Here is a 14,305-nt window from a genome sequence, read left to right on the forward strand (position 1 = left end):
TCATTACGGGCATTTTAGACAGGATAATTGCCGGCTGCAGGGCTATGCTGTGTGTGCTGCAGGGGGCTTCACAGCAACGCTCATTTTTACCCCATTAGATGCCAGTAGCACTTTCCCCTCTAAATATTCTCCCCGCAAATGCCTCTAGATGTTGCAGGTTGTTCTCAGGGAAGCTAAAGAGCACCTGCCTGTGAACCACTGATTGAAACAAAGGAAGTCTTTTCATTTGCATCTATGAATAGTGAGGGTGTGATCATCACAGGGTGGGGGAGGTTAGGCGGGGAGAAAGATGAATAAATGTACAGATTTCAGTATTTTCCTTTGATTAAAAATCATACGTATATTTCAGGGTGGGGGGAAGCTGTACACTTTCATATGTAATACTGGCTCTGTCCGGCCTTTAGCCTGTAATTTGCAGATCAGGCCGTGTGAACATTCACGGCAATTAGGTTATCTATTCAATACTTGATGAATAGAGCTGAATTTATCGAATTCTCTGTGTGGGTCTCTTCCGAGGGTTTGGGTTGACATGTGGCCTTGAACAGGAACTAGCCCAAAAGATGTCAAGCAAATGTGGCTGGTGTAACATGGGTGACACTGTCAGCATGTTTTTGCTTCACTCATCTTGGTCTACATGGCTTACTTGGGATCTTAATCCTTTTTAACTATTTCAGAGAAAAGGAAGGGGAAGTGAGGAAGATGTCAGGCCTGGGGAGGTGGTGATTTGGAGGGTACAGAGTGAGGAGCTGTGGGTGAGGTTTGGAGGTGAGATGAAGTCTATGTACTAATCAATTGCAGATGCCTCAGGTGACACACTAGGTACAATTGGAAACCCTGAGCACACACTGAAGCTTGTGGAAACTGACTACTAATTTTGGTGACAACGTATCCATTATATTGCAAGGAATTCTTTGGTACATCTTTTAGGAAAAATCAGTAGGCACTGAATAATTTATCTTTTTGAAGAGTAATTTTATAATGCATGTTATGCTTCACTGAGGCAAATTAGGCAGGCAAATGAAATGTTGGGGCACCTGTGTGGCTCAGTCGGTTAAGCATCTGACTTTGGCTCAGTTCATGATCTCATGGCTCGTGGGTTTTAGCCCCGTGATGGGCTCTGTGCTGACAGCTCAGAGCCTGGAGCCTGCTTTGGATTCTGTGACTCTCTCTCTCTGCCCCTTCCCTGCTCATACTCTGTGTCTCTCTCACAAGTAAATAAACATTGAAAAAATTTTTAAAAAGAAAATGACAATAGAATTCATTTTACAACCCATTTTGTTTATTAAAAATATATTCACTCCTTTTGGAGAGTAAAGACATTTTTATTATCATCAATGTAGTGCTGACAGGTAATTAAATTTGTCATAAAATGTACTTGTAATGTGTGCATCCAAGTCCATTAGTTTATAATTGAAGCAGCTGGTGACATCCACAATAGTTCATGTTAACAGTTTTCTAAACTCCAAAGCTTTAAATGCTTAACCATGACTTGCTTAAGTGCGTGTTTTGAAAAAGTTTTCAAGAGCATGCCCCTTAAAAATGTTAAGATGTTAGATGAACAACTAAAACTCAAACTAAAAACATCAACAAATTGAATTTTATATAATAATAACGGACAGAGATGTAACATTTTGGTTACCATTTCATACATGTCTACAAGTTCTGGGAGTAGTAGCCCTATCAGCAGGTTACATCATTATTTCATTAAAGAAGAATTCCTTTAAAAAATCCTTTAAAAGGACAGCTACATTTAATGGAAGACAAAATTGAAGAGACCCATAGTCTCATGGTGTAAGCTTTTGCTTCGCACTTCTTTTCCTTTTTTTTTTTTTAATGTTTTGTTATTTATTTTGAGAGAGAGCACATACAAGTGGAGGAGGGAGGGAGAGAGAGAGAGGAGAGAGAGAGAGAGAGAGAGAGAGAGAGAGAGAGAATCCCAAACAGGCTCTTCTTGTGAAGACAGAGCCCGACTTGGGGCTCCATCCCACGTACAGTGAAATCATGACCTGAGCTTAATTCAAGAGTCAGATGCTTAACCCGCTGAGCCACCCAGGCGCCCCTTGCCTCCCATTTTTATGGTAACCTGTGGTTATTACCATATGGTGGTAACCTATGGTGATCTTTTCTCTATTACACTTTTGAACGGCTTGTTTTTTTCCATCATGAAAATTTAGCTAGAAGCACTGAAGGTAACAAACATTACTTTCTGCATTGTCTTTTTTGGGAAAAGTTGGAAAAAGAGAAAATAGAAAGAAGATAACATTCAGAGGCTTCTCATGCAAACATAATAGGAACAGATATTTACTAATTTTCAGATGATTTCTTTACATGTCCGGAAGATCACAGAGTTAAAAACTGAATGTTAATGAAATAACTAGTCAGGTGTCCCAACAAATACATTCAGTGAATGTCTTGAGTGTAAAATTGGAAATGCTCACGTGATTTGACAAAGAAAAAACTTAGAGGCTTGCTCAAGAGGACTTAAAATTCCACGGCCCCGCAGTGTTCAGCCTGGAGTGATTTTTGCTTTCCCGGGAACATTTGGAGACATCTGAAGACATGTCACGTATCACATGTCACAACTGGTGATATGTTGTTGGTGGGTTGTGTGTGTGTGCGCGCGTGCACACTCACTGCTGGTAACTAGTAAGTAGAGGCCAGCAATGATGTTAAACATCCAATAGAACACAGGACAGCCCTGTCCCCCACCCAAAACAAAAAAATGATCCACCTCAAACAGGAGGTTGAGAAATCCCGCATAGGGCCTCATAGAGGATGTTCTGGAATAAGGGACATAGGTTGAACATATTAAATTATTGAACATAAATATTCAAATATATAAAATGCTTTGGAGGGACCCCTAGTTGTAATGCCTCCCCGCCCCCGTTCTTGTACGATAGTTACTTCTTTGCTATTTCGCTTAAATGGCAAAAAGGGGGAAAATGAAAAAACAAAACACGTAGAAAAAAACTTGCCACTTTTTTCTTACCGCCCTTGGGATAAAATGCGGACAGTTCCAGCTTGCACGTGTTTTATCTGTGGTGGCCGCTTTGGGACCCTGATGGAGGTAGTCTACACCTCCCTGCATAGTCTCTAGCGACAACGTACGGTATTGGGTTGACATCCACACCCTGCTTAAGTTAAATACAGTTGCGTTCTAGCAAGTTTTTTCCTTGCTAAACGGACTTACCTTTCCCCCGTTGAATGCAGATGCGCTTGCCTTTGGCGTCCTCCCTTTTAAAATACGATTGCATTTAGTCGCCTCGGTTGTGGAGGACAACCCAACCCCCCAAGTCCACGCACAGGTCGGAAGGAGAAGCCGCGGCTCCAGGCTCCGCTTCGCGGGGATGCTGGCGGACCCGAGAGCAATCGCAGCGCAGCCAGAGGGCGCCAAAATGCCGCAAATAAAAGTTCCAAAGGCCCAGCCGGTGGCAGGAACGTACAATTGGCTTTTGTCTCATGAAAGAGCTGCGGTTGTAAGCGTGGTCCTGTTATGCTTTGCATTTGCCTCTTGCCAACAGATAAGCAAGGTGGGCATAGCCTCCCCACGCTGGTGGCTATTTTGTGCCCGGTGTTAAAGCGTCTTGGCCGTGGCTTTGACCTGCGCGCTTCTAGGCAGCGCTGGAGGGGTGGCCTCGGCTAGCCCAGTCTTCCCGGGAACCCGTTGCCTCTTAAAAAAAAAAAAAAAAAAAACCAGATACAAAACGCCGACGGCTCGTCCCCTCGGTCCTGTCTTTCGTCTCCTTCTCTCTCGAGTCCCCACCGAGCGGACCCGCGTCGCTCGCGCCCGGCCGCGGAGCTCCCGGCTCCGCCCGGCCTGCGAGGGCGCCGCCCGGCCCCGCGCGCCCGGGCCTCCGGGGCTGCCGGCTGTGGGCGGCCACCTCAACCCCGGGGACATCTGTCTTGAGGGGCGGAGGGGGTCCGCCAGGTCACCCCCCGCCTCACTGCCGGTGCAGGCATCGGCATACCCGGCGGACGCGGCGCGCCAGCGGGGCTGGGGCGCGGAGAAGGGCAGCAGGTGGCGGGGGGCCGCGCTCACCACCTCCACGCAGCCCCCGAGGGATGAGCGAGCGCCCGAGCGCTTCCTATCCACCCATTCCGAAGGACTGAGGCACAGAGAGGGAGAGAAGGGAGAGAGAAGTACCCACAGACAGCCCCGGCGCGGCGGGGGAGGGGAGGCGGCGCGGGGTGTGGTAAGGGGGGGGCAGGAACGGAGGGGAAGGTAGGGGAGGGGACGGGGGTGGGGAGGGAGTGGGGAGCCCGCATGGAGGGCAGATGGAGACTCGCAGGAGGGACGGCGGACGGAGGGGCGAAGGGGAAAGGGGACCAGGACGCGGGGAGGGGCCGGGGCCGGAGGGGGTTGAGGGGAGGCGGGCGGGGCCCGGGACGGCGGGGAGGGGAGGGAGGCGGGCGGGGTACGCGGGGGGAGGGAGGCTGGGCGGGCGGACGCGCCGGGGGAGGGCGCTGGGCAGGAAGGGGAGGGGGAGCGCGAGCGCGAGAAATGCAGAGGCTGCAGCGGCGGCGGCGGCGGCAGTAGCGGCAGCGGCGGCGGCGGCGGCGGCAGCGCTCCAACTCGCTCCTCGCTGCGGGCTCCGCCGTCGAGCCGGGGAGACAGCCTCCGCCAGCGGCCGGACGACGCCTGCGACCCGGGGCCCTCGGCGGCACCGCGCTCACCCAGGGGCGGCACAGGCAGCCGGAGCCGGTAAGGAGGCGCGCCCCGGCGGCCCCGCCGCCCCCCGCGGGCCCGGGGCGTCGGCAGCCCGGGGGGCCTCCGTGCCCCCCCCCCCCGCCCCACCTCGAGGCCCTTTGTTCTCCGGCGCCGCGGCCGGGGGCGTGGGGCGCTGCGGGCTTCCTTAGACGGCGCCCAACGCGGGGACCCTCGCGAGGCTCCCGTCGCGCTTCGGGGATTTGGGGTGATGGGGGGGGCCCCCGAGGTGGGTGGCTTCAGCCTCCCGAGGGGTGGGAAGAAGCGGGGGTGGCGAGTCTGATGAACGGAGTTGGGGGTGGGTCGCGGGAGGGAGGCTGCTCGTTACGGAGGGGATTGTGAACGCGAAGCCCTTGAGACGCACGGAGACCCGCGGAGACGGTTTGTGGGCTGCGGGGAGCGCGTCTGTCATCCGAGCCGCGCACCGCCCGGGGGAAGCGCTCGGAGAGCGGGGCGCAGCGCGGGGCGGAGGGTGGGGGCGGGGCGGGAGCAGGGGGAGCCGGGATGCGGGGAGCAGGTGTGATCCCAGGGAAGGAGGTGGCCTTTTGGTTCAGCGAGTGGGCTTGCTCGACCCGGGGGACTCCTGAATCCTGGCCTGCGGCGGCCGAGGCGCGCGGGGCTCACACGACGGCGTGCCTGCGGATCGCAGCCGCCGCCCCGGACGTGGCCGGATCGCCTTCCCCCCACCCGCTGGGCCATCTCGGAGCGTGTTATTTTTGCGAGGCTTCGGAGATGCCCTGGGCGCCTCCCCCCTCGCCGCCCGGGAAGCGAGCGCGAGAGCGTGAGCCTGACAGCGCGCGGTCCCCCGCGGCCCAGAGCCAAGGTTTTGGGGTTCGGCGGGTTCTGCCGAAAGCGCCAACGCTGAAACCCGACGCCGGGTTCCTGTCTCCCTCCCTACGCCCCCGCCACCCCCCCCCCACTCCCGAAAAATAAAAATAAAAAAAAAAATTGCGGAGTCCCTGGATGCGCTCGCACACACAGCGCGCGGCCACAAACCGCATTCTTTCATGAATATTCATCGAGCGCTCGGCTGGGCTCCTTATCTGCTTCCCCAGAGACGTTTCCGCCTTGAAACGAACTCTTGGGACAGCCTGTGCCCGTGTCATTTTCACCCTGCTGGGATCAGCGCGGCGCTCAGGGGTGCAATTTTGGTACCTCTGAACCGCGTTGACACCCCTCGGTCTCCCGCGAGGCCGCACTGCCTCGCGGGCTAGAATCCAGCAGGAGCATGGAGGTGGTCGTTTTGCTGCAGGGGTGTGGACCAGCCGCCCCGGGATCCCAGCCAGGGCTCGCGGAGCCTCAGTACTGCGGGCAAAATGAATGAATCGGGACTGTAATTACCTATTCCTTTGTCTTGGCCTCGCGCATGCGCCGGAGAGCAGGGTGTGGAGGGCCCCGGCAGCCCCATCTGATCTCTCCATCACCCACCCACCCACTGCCTTCCGAAGCCGAGGAACAAAGGCGTTTGCCCTAAATGTTTCGTGAAATCCTTGGACACAAATGTCAGATTTTTTTTTTTTTTTTTGTAATCCCCTCTGTGTGTATGTTTCTTCTTTTCCAGGTTATCTTTCATCTTTTGCTTTCTTAGCGATTTCAGTTGACGAAAAGTAAAGATTATCCTTGGTGATGAGACCACACAGTGGATTAAACATCTTAATGACCGAATACTGCTATTTTTTCCTTTCTAGTACTGTCCATTGTTCTCTTGCCTGTAACATATTGCACCGCGGTGGGGATGGCCCTCGATTTGCATCAGTTAACCATTTGACAGATTTTTCTGCTGGTCCTTTGATTAAGGGACATTGGCCTCCACACTGTCAGTGGCTATCTGCCCCTAGTGTTCTTCCTTGGGAGAAATTAAGACATTTTGGCGTTTTCAGGAACAAGATGGCCTACAAAACCCGGGGCAGAGAAAATGGTTGTTACCTTGTCAGAATCCTAACTCTTGTGTTTTCTCTTGATTCGTGCCTCATTGTTTCACTAGGGACCCCAAAAAGCCAACCTCACAGAGATGCAGATCACTGATAGGGGAGGAAGAAGGAAGAAGGCCACCTGGGCTGCAGGGGTGAAGATGGTTGATTGAATTCATAATGCTTCCCACCCTTTTTTCCCCCCAATATAACAGAAGCCATGATACATAAACCTTTGGTCCCGATTTTCTTAACAATGATGTATTATCCAGGTTATGGCTATTTAGATTTCTTTTTGGGCTGCTTTATTCTACCATCCAAAAAGGTGACTTATGGATATAAAATAGCTAAATACTGTATTTTTGCAATAGCCGTTATGCTTAAAAGAGTATGTTTAAGCATTCTCAGTACACCGTGATAGAATAGCAGGAAAATGGAAGTCCTCTCTTTTGTTCCTTTTAATAAAAGGATATTGATATTGGCCACATTTAATGGATTAGGGCGTGTACTTGATAGGGTAGCTGGCTGGTGCTCTCTCTCTAGTCTTTAGTATTGAGCGGCTTATGGTGTAGAGGGCTATCCATATTTTTTCTTTTTCTTTTTTTCTGAAGGTTATCTTTTTGAAGGAGAGGTGAGTTAGAATATAGATGGAATTTGATAGCTACTATATACCAATATGTCCCAAATTCAGTGAGTCATGGGGCTTCTAAGAGAGATCATTTTTAAGCTGAATTTGAAAAAATAATCAGTTACCTTTTTATTCAACTAGTTTTTTGGCAGTTCTTAGCAGGTGGAGAAAAGTGGCTAAATGGGCCTTTTGACAAAATGCGCCAACGATAACCATATCAGATGGTGGCATTTTTGTCTTTAACTTTGCTCATCCTTTCATTATGGCGTGCTGGGGAGAGCCTTCTCTCTGCTGGGTCACCCCGAATGTCCAGTGGAAGAGCTCTGAGGGCTTCAGCTCTCTGTCCTTGGAGGCATCTTTATAATCTTGCCGGATTTACCAGAACAAACCATGTTATAGTCTAGGATGTGATGTGTTCTCTTTAGTTTTCAAATATCCCAGTAAGAACAATTTGAAAACCATTTTCATTCCACGGTCAAGATAAGTACAGTATGAACGACTTACGTTTGGGGGAGATTTGGTCGCTGTAAAATGGATGTCTGTGTTATTCACTGTCGTTTTGCAACAACTTGCAAAATCCAAACCTAATTTTTAAAAAGCAATTCAGACGTCCTTCATATACCCATGTGTGTATACACACACACACATATATACACGTGTGTATATATACATACACATGCTATAAAATAAAATCTCATTAATGATACGAAACTAAACTAGTTGGTATATACTATTATTTTATAGTGCTTCATGCTGATGTTTGGGAAATGATCCATTTCTGGTCTTTCTAGTATGTATGCAAAAGGGGGGGCCCTCACTAGTGTCCGAAGAAGCCCATTTCCAGTGTCTAGGAGTGTAAAACAAATGGGTTGCATTGAACATCTTAAATTAAGATGTTCATTTATAGGCTTAAAAACTCACATGAAGCACTAGTGAACTTTAACACCGGTAATAAACAATGCTTACTAAATAAAGGATTTATAAACTTGTTCTGTCTTCTTTTTCCGATGTCTCGTAAAATGTGGCTTTGAAAAATATCCCCAAAAGGCTTGTTAACTGTGGTGTGTCAGAAGCAATTGCTTTTGGTGTCTGAGTCTGTTGAAAGAAATGCCCTGATTTGCTTGGCCCTCCTCTTTCTGCCATGGAGTTTTACCTACTCATCTTACAACTTCTTTATCAAAAGGTTAACATCTTCTTAATGATCGTTTTAGCTGGTGAACTGGAAGCCAGGTAACTGCTAAGGGAAAACTGAGTATATAGACAGGTTGAAGGCCTTGGGGAAATGGGTGCAGAAGCTCTCATTTCATCAAGTTTTCTCGACTCACCAAGTCCTTTCCATTTATTCCAATTCTTAAGACTTGAGATAAGTCAATGCAATGTGAACTTTATTCTTTGGCTTAATTATGGTGGATAAATAGGCAGGAGATAGCTTTGAGGTTGTGACTAGTCAGATTTTTTTTTTTTTTTTTTTTTTAAGAGAAAATACTCAGTGGGTGGCTGGCTCTCAGAGGCTTCCTGACCTCTCAGTCTGCATTTCCAACACAGGCCATGTGATTGACATCACTTAATTAATTTCTGTATATTGAGCTGTATTTTTGTTCCATGCTGATTAGTCAAGACCTGAGGGGTTCAGTGTATTCAGGTAGAAATTAGAAATTTCAATTTCAATTTCAGAGTTGCTCAAGAATCAATTCCTAACTAGTGTCTTCATACGTGTACTTATTTGGGATTTAATGAGACGCTGTGAATTTGTCCCAAAGTGGATTGAATGAAGCCAGGGTGGCCACCATCATTGGATTTCCCATGGCTGCTTATATAATTCAAGAGATGGCATTTAAATTCTTTTGAGTAAATACTACGTGGGTAGTTCTAAGTCCACTGAAGCTGCCAGCCAGCCAAAGGAAGGTTTTTCCCAAATGCCATCCCCTCACCACTTAAAGAGACATCTAGGTAAGTGTGGTATGAGAAAATCATCCAGTGAACCCTAATCAAGAGTAAACGATGACCATATAGAATCAAATTCTTATCAGGAGACGGTTAAATTGTAGATCTGAGAAGACACAAGCCTTCCTTAACAGCACTGATTAAACCACAGTCTCTCTTTCTCTTGGGAAGTCGGATGACAGGGACACAGCGAGGCTCCTATACTGCGTTTTCCCTCTTCTGTAACCTGAGAGCTTAAATAACTTTAAAAATCAGGCTTTCCAAAGGCAGTAGAGAGTATTTTGACTCGCCAAGGCCATGGGTGAGGGGAGGTTTGCGAGTGAGCAGGTTTCAAAGTCTAGGAATAAATTCCTGAAAGCTTTAGAGATTTAGAAATAGAAACCATCTGCAAGCACAACAGGGGCCCAGGCATAAGGAAACATCTCAAGATAATAAAGAAAAATGGCCTCTAGTGGGGAAGGCAAAGCATTTACGTAATATTTCCTCCTTATCACTTAAACATTTTGGGAACCTGTTTTTAAATTGACTTTCCCCCCTTCATTTTAGAAAGGACTATGTTTCATGAGTTTGTTTTTTAAACTTCTCTTTGAAATGAATAGATGTAAGCCATTGTTTGTACCTTGTGTATGGACTATGATATTTAGAAAAGCATGATTTGGAGGGCTAGGTGTGGTAGAATTGGACTTTGGGGCCAGATTCACTGGATTAATAATCTTTTCTCAACCGTTTGCGAACTGTGTGGCCTTTGGCAAATTGTTCAGCATCTCTGTGCCTCAGTCGTCATCTCAAATGGAGATTACAATCTAGAGTTTTTGTGAGAATTAAGTGAAATTGTCGGACGCTTAGAACACAGGCTCACATATTCTGCATGTTTTTTTTTTATTTGTTTTATTTATTTAGAGAGATAGCATAAGTGGGGGAGGAGGGCAGAGGGGGAGAGAGAGAGAGAGAATCCCAAGCAGGCTGTCGTTGCACAGTTCCACACGTGGCTCGAACTCAGGAACAGTGAGATGATGACCTGAGCCGAAGTCCAGAGTCGGGCACTTAACCAACTGAGTCTGCAGGTGCTTCTGCAAATCTTTGTAAAGCACATTCACCAATAAAGTGGTCAAAGAACCAGCTTTCTTTACTTCATGCTCTGTGTCTATAGCTACTCACATGCTTGTTTCAAAGAGGTCATCATCGCAAAATAGGTAGAACACAGAAATAGGTGGTTTAGAAAAATCTTCCAGGTGCAGCTATGATACCTTGAATATGTTGCCAGGAACTTGGGGCTAGTTTCAAAAGTCCAGAGTGGGTAAGTCAGTATGACCCTAGCTGCCATAACTGGTATTAAAATGGAAAACAACAACAACCGTGAAAGTCCTTGGGATTTCAGAGACCTTCAGAGAAAGGCTTACTGTTTTGATATGTTCAGATCAGGGCAAAACTATGACCTGGAGACTAGACATAATTCATTCAGATTCCTGAAAGCACGTGGCTTTGTTGTGTCCTGAATCCAGATGCATTCATTTGCTTTGGGAAGGAGTGTCTTAATCATTAGTACTAAGGTTGATAGAAACCAATCTCGGATATTTAGAATTCTAAGGTATTCACTTAACCACATCCCCACTACCCCATTGCCAGCAGTAACACTGAAGCTTCGACTATTCAGGACTGTAAAGCTCTTGTCACCTGTTGACCAAATTAAGTAATTATCCCGATGGACACCTTAGCCAAGCTGGCTGCTTAAAAACAAAAAGGAAGTTCTTTGGAGTTTCAGATATTTGGGGTTGATGGATCCTGGAATCAGTTTGAACTTGACAGGCGTTTAATTCAAGGATCTGCCCAAGTAATTTGTAATTTACCTTCTGGAGACTGAGTTTTGCTGTTGGGCAGAGGTAGGGTCATTTCCATTTTAGTTAAATCCTTTTCTAAATAGCTTTTTTTAAAAAAACAGTTTTTTGAATCTTATGGTTTTAGGAGGGAAATTATATTTTACTTTATCAAGAGGTTTTGGATATGGATGTTGTAGCTTTTAAAGAGTTGTCTCTGTGAACGTGTGTTTTGATTTGTTTTAATCTGGAGAGGTTACAGGATGAGATTGGACATTTGTATTTTTTGTATATCATATGCTCTAATTGAGTTTTATCCCCTCAAACAAATTGTAGGATTCATTTTGCTTATGAATAAATGAAAAATGGGGTGTTAAATAATACATGTAAGATCATACAGCAGAGACACCTGGGTGGCTCAGTCGGATGAGCATCCAGTTTCGGCTCAGGTCATGGTCTCACGGTTCATGAGTTCAAGCCCTGCATGGGGCTCTCTGCTGTCAGTGCAGAGCCCGCTTCCAGTCCTCTGTCTCCCCTCGCCCCGCAGCTCATGCTCTCTCTCTCTCAAAAATAAACATTAAAAAATACATATTGTAGAGCTAATAGGAAGTTCTATAATTCAAATTCATGTCTGATGGCCCCGTTTTGCTGTCCGGTGCTACACTGTATTTTCCATAAGCCTTGGCCACTTTATCTTCTATCCAATGGACATGGGACAAAATGGATAACCTTTTAACATACTAACATCTTCACTCTTCATTTACAGAGAGTTGTGCTAAGTTCTTCAATGAAAAATTATTATCATGGAAGAGATACAATGTGGAATCCATATTTTAATCAGTAAATACATTACATGATCTATAGATTAGAAGTGCTTCTTATGTTAGGGAACATGGGCTAATATCCTCAAGTCATCCCTTTAAAGGGGGAGGGGGATGGCAACTGAGCCTAATGAGGACTCTAAATGAATGTGGCTTTGGTTGGCCCCTTCGCTTTCCTCATTGCACTTCTCAAGTGGAAGTAATCAGTCAGTTGCCTTACCTGTAATTCTGCCTTCATGATACTAATCAGAGATACTACTCACCCCCCTTCGTGCTATGTTGTTAGTTGCCTGATTAGAGACAAACCGAGTCCTAGAGTCCTAACTTTGTTAACCCGTTTTCATTCTGCCTCCACATAGGATTCATTTACAGAAAATTGGTGGCTGCTTTTAAATACTGCCCTAACCACAACCTCAGTCTTCTGTAAATAACTTGTGTCATTCCCACAGAAGGTTTGAAAGCTCATGACCAAAAACACGTATTTTGGAACTCGAGAGGATCTTAGAAAAGTCAGGGGCTTACTCAGGGTCCCATGAGCTGGTTAGTGGCCCAGTGGAAAGCCAGGTTATTTCCCAATAAAGCCTCACTCCTGCTTCCTCTCCCTTCTGTGGAATTGAGTCAAACTCTTACTCAATGTCTGCAACTTAAATTCTTGCCATTCTTTTATTTAACCTGGTACCATTTTTTTTTGAAAATGTCCTCCTGATCCGTAGGTCTCTCCCCTCCTCTGCAAAAAGAGCCGCCTCTGCCTTTGACAGACCACTTGAGCCCCTTGTCTGCAGTTGCTACCTGCTTTATCTACAGGCCATCTTTGCTCCGCAACTTCTGTCTCTTTTCTTCTTGCATTGTGGGACGTGACTTCCTTCATGTGGCAAAGCGTTTGTGGCATGCATTAAAATAACTATTCATAAAATGAAATTTCGGTGTTGTATCTGTGTTTTCCTCCTAAAACGAGGCCTGCTGCAGGGCTAGGGGCATTTTCTTTTCTTTGAAAAGAAAGCCGGTTGGCTGTAGACTAATGTGGGGGCTGTAGAGTGAGGGGACCGGTCCAGCACTGTGCACTGAACATAGTCCCTCGAGAGTCTCTTGGAAACATCCGTGTGCAGTGCTGTGGAGACGGCATGGACAGCAGCCGGTATGCCGATCGCTAGTGTTATCTGGCTTCTTGATTGGAGAGCTGCCAAAAACGGGAGGTTTCATCTTTTTTTTTTTCTTTAGAATCACCATTAACAGTCTCTGGGCCGATTTAGAGGATTTAAAAGAGCAGGCAGTTTCTGAAGTAGCCATTAAACATGGAATTTAGTTCAGTACTGAAGTTGTTAAAACACTTTGTAAAGATTCCAGACTTCGTTTAGCAATGTAAATGGTGTATGTGCATTTGCACTTGGAGAAACCAGTAACTTTAGTTTTGATGATATAAGTTCAAGGTCATATTTCTAATGATCTATTTAGACACTTCAATAAGTGGAGAATAAGCTTGATGAATTTATATTTTTCCAAGGAAGGTTGCAATAAATAAGTGACTTCACGGTTTTTAGAATGCTTTTGATGATCACAGTTCTGAGGTCAGACGTATATTCCTAAATAAATCCAAATCCAAATTTCTTTTTTGAGTTTATGAAGAAACCGATGGTAGAGAACAGACTTTGCTGGTTGAGCTTTCTAAATTACAAGTTTCCTGTATTGCTTGGCAAAGCGATTTTGAACAGACCCATATTATTACCTGTTGACAGCTATTCAAAACACCATTACCACATAGACTAATACAATAGCCAAGTTAAATAGTAACAAGATCTAATTGGGGAAATAATGCATCAAAAAAGAAAGCCACAACCACCAAGTAGTAACTGTAAGAACATCACTATTTCTTAAGGATATTTAGACGAAAGGTCTTCTTCGGTCTTGTAGAGTACTGTCTTAAGCTTCTCTGAGCTTGTCTTCAAAAAACAGTTGGGGCTGGAGGAATATTTGCTGTCTTTGATCTTTACCTCTGTTCTCAGCTGTTTCAGTACAGAATGACAGCATCTGTATTTGTCTCAGGCATATTTGAGAGGACTATGGAAAAGGAAAAATCTAGAGAAATCCATGATCTATAGGTGGGAAGATGGGAGATCTTTCTTTCCTCCTTTATCCTGCACTGATTTCATCAGGAAGGTAGGATAAGGTTACGTGACCACTCCGGTGTTTACTAAAGACATTAATATGGCTAAGTAAGACCGTCTGAAATCTCTGAATGACTCATTTTCCTAAGGAATAAAGAAAGAATCTCAACAGTTGGTGGTGACAATAGCTCCCGAGGCTTCTCATGATCCCCTAGCCTCAGTGAACAGCACCCTGTTGACTGGAGGCTTATTGTAGCACCCAGGGTTTCCTCAGTAGCCCTGGTGATCTTTTGTTGAGACCTCAAGACTTGAATTCTCAGGGCTCACCCAACTGGACTTTGGAAACCTGATTCTAGAATTTCCAGTGTTTGGTTTTCAGAC

At 46.3% G+C, this 14,305-nt stretch overlaps 1 protein-coding gene across 1 annotated transcript in view; it reads left to right on the forward strand.

Moving 5' to 3' along the window:
• Positions 1–4,531: 4,531 nt before the first annotated feature.
• BASP1 (brain abundant membrane attached signal protein 1) overlaps positions 4,532–14,305 on the forward strand; it is a 55,737-nt gene continuing 45,963 nt past the window's right edge. The window contains exon 1 of the mRNA XM_039238841.1: positions 4,532–4,702. The gene's annotated coding sequence lies outside the window, so the exon portion shown is untranslated. The remainder of the gene's footprint in view (positions 4,703–14,305) is intronic.

This window comes from Hyaena hyaena, unplaced genomic scaffold (genome assembly GCF_003009895.1).
Source record: "Hyaena hyaena isolate Hyena2069 unplaced genomic scaffold, ASM300989v1 scaffold_148, whole genome shotgun sequence".
Taxonomy (NCBI): Eukaryota; Metazoa; Chordata; class Mammalia; order Carnivora; family Hyaenidae; genus Hyaena; species Hyaena hyaena.